This window comes from Emys orbicularis, chromosome 12 (genome assembly GCF_028017835.1).
Source record: "Emys orbicularis isolate rEmyOrb1 chromosome 12, rEmyOrb1.hap1, whole genome shotgun sequence".
NCBI classification, from domain to species: Eukaryota; Metazoa; Chordata; order Testudines; family Emydidae; genus Emys; species Emys orbicularis.
The window spans coordinates 40,340,182-40,348,587 of NC_088694.1; positions in this window are offsets into that span (position 1 = coordinate 40,340,182).

Consider the following 8,406-nt stretch of genomic DNA (forward strand, 5'->3'; position numbering starts at 1 on the left):
GTGAAGCAGAATAACTCTGGATACATGAGTTAATAAAATACAAACAAAAAAAGAAACACACATCCCTCCCCAAAACACCCCAAAACCAAAACTATCTTCCAGATTCAAAGTCTTGGACCAAACCTTGGACTTATAGATCAGGTGTCTAAGCTGGTGTAACAGGGTTCACTCACCATTGGGGTGCCTCCTTCTGACTAGCTCTGCGGATTAGTTCTCACCTCGTCTGGTACCCCTTCATGGCAGTTGATTGCACGAGGGTCTTTCTGAGGCTCGGGGTGCTCCCTTTTTGTGACTTGGCCCTGTGGCCAGGTCACTATGTAGTCCTCCCCTCCAGGGTGTCAAATTCCCAGTCGACAAGCTGTTCATATGCCATGTCAGGCAGTCTTCCAGTCCAAGCTCATTTCCAGAGCAACTTTCCAGGTGGCTGGTAGAGGAACCCGGGTCCACCAATACTCCAGGTTCTAGATCAGGGACATTATCACCAGCAATCATGCTCTGTTCAATCTCAGATCCTGTTGCTGTTACCCTGGGCTTACTCCTGCCTCACCTTTCTATATCCTGGCCCATCTCTGGGTTCACCAGCCTGAGCTTCCTCCACTCCCAGTGCTACATCACCCCTCTCAGCTTCTCACCAGATTCTGTAGTCCAGGGCAGGATCCCAGGACTTGCTGTCCCCCTATAACTCCTTCTTGTTCCTAGTCAACTCCCTTTCTCTCTGGGGAGTGACTGCAGAGCTCCTCCTGCAGCCCCCTCTTGCTCTCAACTTCCTGGCTTGGTAGAAGCCCACCCTCGCCCTGCTCAGCTGGGCTTCCTCTTCAATTACACTTTACCAGGCTCCGGATCTCCTCCAGGAGTAGTGTATGAGGTTAATTGGCCCTTTTCAACTTGCTCAGGCATCATGAACACCCCCTTACAGGAGGGTTATGAATAATTATGAAATTAGGCTGAGGCTGCTACGCGAACACGTAGGTTTGCCTTCCACCGATAAAATGATAGAGTTTTGCAATCACAGAATGGAGAAATCCAATGCCCTTCATGGAATTCATCCTCCTGGGATTTGGGAATCTCCCTGAACTACATGATCTTCTTGTCTTTCTATTTCTAGTGATCTACCTTGTGATCAAGATTTGGAAAATCCTCATCTTTGCACTAGTTTTACCTGATCTGCAAAGCCACACCCCCTTCACAGACTCTTATTCCTGAGAAACTGGTTCTGTTCAGGGACCGGCTACATTTTGAGCATCCTCCCCAGGATGCTGGCCAGTCTCCTGACTGGGAACAAGACCATTGCTCTTAGCGGCTTCATGGCACAATTTTATATCTTTGCTTTTCTGATTGCTTTAGAATGATATCTCCTAGTAACAATGTCTTATGATCGGCATTTAGCTGTCTGTAAACCACTGTATTATGGAGTCATTATGAGCCACAAAATTTGCATACTGCTAGCTATTGGGGCTGAGAGTAGAGGACATCTAGAGAGCACCACTGTAGTAATTTTGACATCACAGTTGATTTTTGTGGCCCCAGTGAAATGAAACATTTCTTCTGTGGTTTCACCCCATTGACTATACTGCCCTGCTGTGATACCTGCCTGACAGAAACTGTAATATGTATGATATCTGCTATAGGCACTTTGCCCCCATTTCTATTAAACCTGGCATCCTATGTTTGAATCATCACCATCATCTCGAGGATTCCTTCCACCATGAAGAGACAAAAGGCCTTTGTCACCTGCTCCTTGCACCTTATTGGGGTTACAATTCTCTACTTCACCCTCATGATTGTCCGTTTTGGATTTATTTATTTTTTTGCAACATATACACAGTCAGCTGAGAATCTTTAACAAAGTGTTCTCTGTGTTCTACAGAGCCCGGACTCTTCTGGTCAATCCGCTCATAGAGAGCAGAGGTAAAACAGGACCTGGGGAAACCAGTCAGTAAATGAAGGGCTTTCCAAAGAAAGCATTGCTAATTTTGGTTAGAATATAAGTAAATGGAATTAATTAGGGTTCATTTGTAGAGTACATATGATTCCTTTGAATTGGTCATTTGGTTAATCCTGGGTGAAGATGAAGTAGTATTGCTGAAAGAATAGCTTGTATTGATGTGTTCATTCAGCAGATGTCATCGCTATTCTCTGTGTGAGTTCTTCATGAATAAATAGTGATCTTTGCAACCAGGACCGGCTCCAGGGTTTTTGCCGCCTCAAGCGGCGGGGAAACAAAAAAAAAGCTGCGATCGCAATTGCTCCACCGCACCACTTTCTTCTTCGGCGGGAATTCAGTGGCAGGTGCTTCCCTCCGAGTGGGACCCACCACCGAATTGCTGCCGAACAGCCCGACATGCCGCCCCTTCCCCTTGGCTGCCCCAATCACCTGCTTGCTGGACTGGTGCCTGGAGCCGGCCCTGCTTGCAACTATACTTCTTTTTCCATGTTATTCTCTGAGAAGGTAAATTGTGCATTTAAAGACAGACTTTCAAAGGGGCTCTGATTCCACAGTCGAGGTCAGATATTCAGAAGGGCCTGGCTCCCATTTTAGTCAGTGAGCAGGCTTTCAAAAGTTCTCAGACATTGTTGCTCAGAAGCTGTTTCTTAGAAATAGAGACCAAACTCTCAAAAGTTCTCAGTATTAGAAAATCATTATCACAGCACAACAGTTGCAAAATGCATGCAACTTTAGGTGTTTCTTGTAAAGCTGCAGCTCCAAGAGTCATATGATTGTGTTGGAATCTCATTAGTGAGGTGAGAGACATCACTTCATTTCTCCCCCTCTTGTGGTGGAAAGGCATTTGAACAGGAGTTTCCCACTTCTTAAGTGAGTGCTTAAACTACGGGGCAATCCAGCCATTCCCGGTCTCTGTGACCCAATACATATTTAACTATTGAGCCACAGTGGAACCATTTCGACAGGAGAGATTCAGAAAGATCTACACCAGAGTAGCTCGTCAACCAGCCATTTGGGCACTCATGTCCCTGACCTTTTTGTGTGGCATTAGAGATGCTCTGAGCATGGGTAGAGCCTGTAATGTGAGCTAGGCCAGGGGAGTGCCTCTCTTCACCTGGTCTGAGGATACCGCTAGGGATTAGGCATGAGATAAGGATCCGGGTGCCTAGACTAAGCTGTGTGCATGCCTGACGGCAGAAACTTGGGCTACTGGAGAAAATCTTCATTATAATCTGTGTGTTGTTTCTCAGGGCTTGACTACATTACTACAGATACTACAGTGGCACAGCTATAGCACTGCAGCTGTATCACTGTTGTGCCATATTGTCAATACTTCCTGCAGCGAGGGAAGGAGGGGTTTTTTCATCACTGTAGTTAATCCACCCCCTCAAGAGGCTGAAGCTAGGCTGATGGAAGAATTTTTCCATCAACCTAGTGGTGTCTATACTGGGGCTTAGGTCAGCTTAACTACATCTCTCTGGGGTGTGAATTTTAAGTTTAAACCAGCCCCTAGGTGTTTCTGTTAGTGTCTGTGGCTGTATGAAATGAATGGAAATCCTTATGACATTTTCAGGTGAAATGGAAGGCGCATTACAGAGTGAGCCAGCAGGATCTTCACCAGGTGGCTTTTCACCAGTAGGTGCATATATTCCTGGATCTCTGGCCCTGACCCTATAGCTGTAACTGCTACTATGTTCACAGCATTCAAACAGAGACATTAGAGAAAAACATTGAATAATTTTGCTAAACAGTTGCCCCGTAACACCACTTTATTACTGAAAATCCAGAACCTTTAGTCACAAGAAACAAAAACAGAGAGAGTAAAAGCGGTCTGCTCCTTAAGGCAGCGTGGCATAACTCACCCACCTTGCTCTAGGATGGCTCTTTGTAGACAGACTGCTGAAAGACCCACATTGCACACTTCCCTCAGAATCCTGTACCCTGAAAGAATGACCAGAAAACCCCTTACAAGTAAAGTGATAGCTTGTAATTTTAACACATTTTTAACACTCATTTTTGCCATGTTGACACACAGAAAAGTTAATTGTTTGATACTTAGAAAAGAAAAAAAATGGTTAAATGTGGAAGCAACCCCAGACTAGCAGTAGCAGAGGGGGAATTCCATCCTGCTGTATTTCAACTAATATTTTTGTCCTTGTGCTACTGGAGAATGTCAGTAACCTGAATACTGGTTCTTACATGATTGTCTGTGATTGTGTGAGATGAGTGGAATTTTTTATGACATTTTCAGGTGATGTGGCAGGCTCTTTGCCGAGTGAGTCAGCAGGCTCTTCACCAGGTGACTTTTCACCAGGTCGGTATATATATTCCTGGATCTCTGGTCCTGACCTTACAGCTGGAACTGCTATTTTGTTAACAGCATTCCAACATTATATACTCTTGCTAGAAGGCATCAAGACTCCCAGTCCAGATCCACAGACTCTTGCTAGCTGGGCTTGCTCTAGCATGCTAAAAATAGCTGCACTGGTGTTGTGATTCAGGCTGGAGCTTGAACTTTCAAGCCTGGAAGAGGGGCAAAACTGAGGCCCTAGATTCAGACATAGTCACAAGCTGAAGGCAATGTCTACTCAGCTATTTTTAGCCAGTAATATGAGCCTGTCAACACAGGCAGGAGGGTTCACTTGCAGATGCCATGTAGACATACTCACAAATGCCCCAGATTGTGGAGCTTCCATCAGAGATGATTTCACAGCCCAATATATCTCCCTGCCAGAAATTATTCCTTGATACTTATCTAAAATGTTCCCTTTCTAACTCATCCCTTCATTCTCATGTTCATTCCTGACCATGCTATAGTTTCAAAGATATATAGACTACTACAAGATGCCACTTAATTGTCATTGAACTATTACCTGATTTTTTTTTTATTTAGAGGTTCTGTGGCCAACTCTTACAATTGTATCATGGGTCTGAGATTTTGCTTAAAGCCCCAGATCCTGGAGGAAGGTGATCAGGGGAGAAGATCTGCTTTTTTAATGTAAAAAAAGGTTGTTTTCTAGCCCTTACAGTTGTAGAGAAAAGCTCAAAACCTCCTAATAGCTCAAACAACAGAAGGCCAATACAATTCACCCTATTTTTTTAAATCTAATAATTTTAAACCAGTCACAGGATTTCTTTTGGACCAAGCTCATCATTTTAGGACATGAGAGGTTGGTCCAAGTCTGTATCTTATTCCTTCTGCTTGAAATTAGTGGTTGGAGTTTTCCCCAGGACTCAGGAAATATGATGCCCAACTCTCACTGAATTTTCTTGGGAGTTTTCCTCCTAAATCCCTTAGTGTTTGCTGAAAATCTCACTTTTGGATGAGCTGAGTCAATAGCCTGAGAAAATAACAAGATTCCCATACATCATAGAAAAAAATAATAAATGTTAGCAAATGATTACTATCTAGCTTTCAAATAAGTATGCAGTGAAAGATTTAAATGAAAGGATCAGAACAACAATTGGTGTAAATCAATGTACTTGCACTAAATTTAGTGGCACTATACCAATTTACGCCAGCTGGGTATCTAGCCCATTGGCTTCAATAGAGACACAGCAATCTACTCAAGCTGGGGATCTGGCCAAAAAAGGGTATTAGATATACATGACTTGGAGAAAATCTTTTGGTAATGTACAAAAATCTCTGTGTGTTTTTTTAATTAGAGTAGCTAATAGAATGGTAAAGCAAAGCAGTAGTTTCTTGTGGCTCTTGTATGGCACAAACAAATGTCTGATGGTGTCAATTTCGGTGTTGAAGGGAACTAGACACAACATTTCCATTGATTTTTTCCCATGGGTTTATAACTAATTTAAAATCCTTTAAAAATCCCAGCCTAAAGTAAAGCTGCTGCAATAAAATATAGGTTGAATCTTCTTCAAGACGTTCTGCAGTGTTTGTTTTATTTTATCTAGATAACCCCATGGCAGGCACAACATGGTGAAATCGAACATGCATCACAGAATTCGTGCTCCTGGGATTTGGGAATGTCCAGGAATTACCATTCTTCTCTTCCTGCTGTTTTTAGTGATCTACATTGTGACCACAGCCGGGAACATCCTCATTGTTGTTCTAGTTGTGGCTGAACAGCACCTTTACACCCCCCCAGGTTCTTCTCCCTGGGGAACTTGTCCTGCTTGGAGACTTGCTACACCTCCACCATCCTGCCCAGGTTGCTGGCCAGTCTCCTGACTGGAGAAGGTACCATCTCATTTAGTGGCTGTTTCACACAATATTATTTATTTCCTTTTTTTGGCAGGTGCAGAGCTCCTCTCTGTGATGTCTTATGACAGGTATTTCATGTTACATAAACCACTGCATTATGCTGCCCTTATGAACATCAGGTTCTGCCTCCAGCTAACAGCTGGATCCTTTATAAGTGGATTGCGGTTCGTACCATTACAACATTATCCATGTCACAATTAATTTTCTGTGTCCCCAATGAAATTGACCATTTCCTTTGTGACTTATCCCCAATAATAAAACTGTCCTGCCCTGACTCCCACTTGGTGGAACTTACAACTTTCACATTTGTCTGTATTTTGACTCTGCACCCTTTCCTCTTAACTTTAACATCCTACATCTGCATCATCTCCACCATCCTCCAAATCCTTTCCACCACTGGGAGGCAAAAGGCCTTTCCCACCTGCTTTTCCCACCTCATGTTTTTTACACTGTTCTCTAGGACTTTAATTATTGTTTACATGTTACCAAAGTCCAACTCACAGAGAGACCTGAACAAAGGGTTCTGTCCCTTCTCCCCGGTCAATCCCCTCATCTACAGCCTGCAAAATAAAGGAGACCCTGAGAAATACTGTGGGTAAATTTGTGCCTGTCACACAAGTTGAGAGATTCCAAGTGAATGGATTTTTTTTTTAATTTAAAAGAAAGGGGATAAGTTCTGCTGATTTAATGAGTCACAGAGGTATAGCTTAGTGGCTTCTGCCTCCTTTGTTTGTTTTCCTCTTGTTTAATTAGGCTGTGGTGATAGAAAATGAGGTTGATGTGAGTGGTTTGCTTCATGAAGTTCCTTCAATACATAATGAACTACAATATGCACATCTTCACATCTTGGACTATCAGAGGTAGCTGAGAAAATCAATGTGAACAAATGAAAAACAGCATCATGAATTCAGGCGGAACGTTTCTGAATACGGGTTTCTAAAGTTAATTTAGACAGCCAAATACTAATGTAGAAATCTAATATCATGAATCCAGGATTGAAAATTTTGGTCCAAGTTTTCTTTCTTTCTTTCTTTCTTTCTTTCTTTCTTTCTTTCTTTCTTTCTTTCTTTCTTTAACTTGAATCTACTGCTTCAGCATAGATTCAGTATACTTGTATTTTCAAGAAAGGACAGGGAAGACTACATTCACATCTCTCAGTTCTTCAAGACAAATCTAGGAGCAATGAACAAGCCAGTAATGAAATGATGTTTTTGAATTTGGGTATTTTGTTCTTTTTTCTACAGTCCTTCCAGGAAGAAGTGGAGTCCTCTAATCAGCAGGCTATAGAGTGATTCTTATATGTGCTCTCTTTCTCGCTGACCCAATGACTCTTCCATTAGTTATCCAGCATGGAACAGCTTCAACCAGAGACACATTGGAAGCCCCGCACACCAGAATATCCCATTGCCCCGTTGTGAGGGCACTCACATGAGAAATAGCAGAGCCTTGTTCAAATCCCCCTCTGCTCCCCTCCAACAGAGAGGGAACTTGCACCAGGGATCTCTGACATCCCAGCTGAGTACCCTAACCACTGGGCTAAAAGTGACAAGGGAGTCCCTCCTTCCACCCAAGTTTTTGTGGAGCTCATCTACCAGATTGTACCCCTCAGGTGAGTTAGGCGGAGGAACTCTGGGATGTATTTGTCTGGACACCTAGTCTGAGGCTGCAGTGTGCATGCCTGGACACAGAAACCTAGGCACCCTAGGGAATTTGACTGCAAAATGTAGGCCCCAAGTTGAGTTTAGATGTCTACAGAGTTCAGGGGCAGCTGAGTAGAGGTTTAGAGAATCCTATTGGGGCCTGATTCTGGGATTTAGGCACCTATAGTAGTTAGGAGTCAAAGTCCTTTTTTGTATCTCGCCACCTGCTGCTTTTGAAAATACCACTAGTTCCTATCTGCATCTTTAGGAAAATAAATACCTTTAAAACTCTGGCCCTGAGTGTTTGGAAATAAAGGACCAGGGCTCTAAGCCCATCTCCCCAGCTGTGTATGTATTTTTACAGTCTGCGTTGTAACAGCATGGATTGGTTACAATGGAAGCACAACATGTAGCAATTCTTCTTTGTTCTCCTTCTGATAGTAGTATTTTTATCAATCATTATTTTGAGATGCTGGAGAACTTTGTGCACAATGGCCCAGATTTGCATTTCAGTCATACTGGTGTAAATACGGAGTAATTCCCCTTACTCTATTGGCATATCTGTTATCAGAACCTAACCCAGTATTTCTGTGATA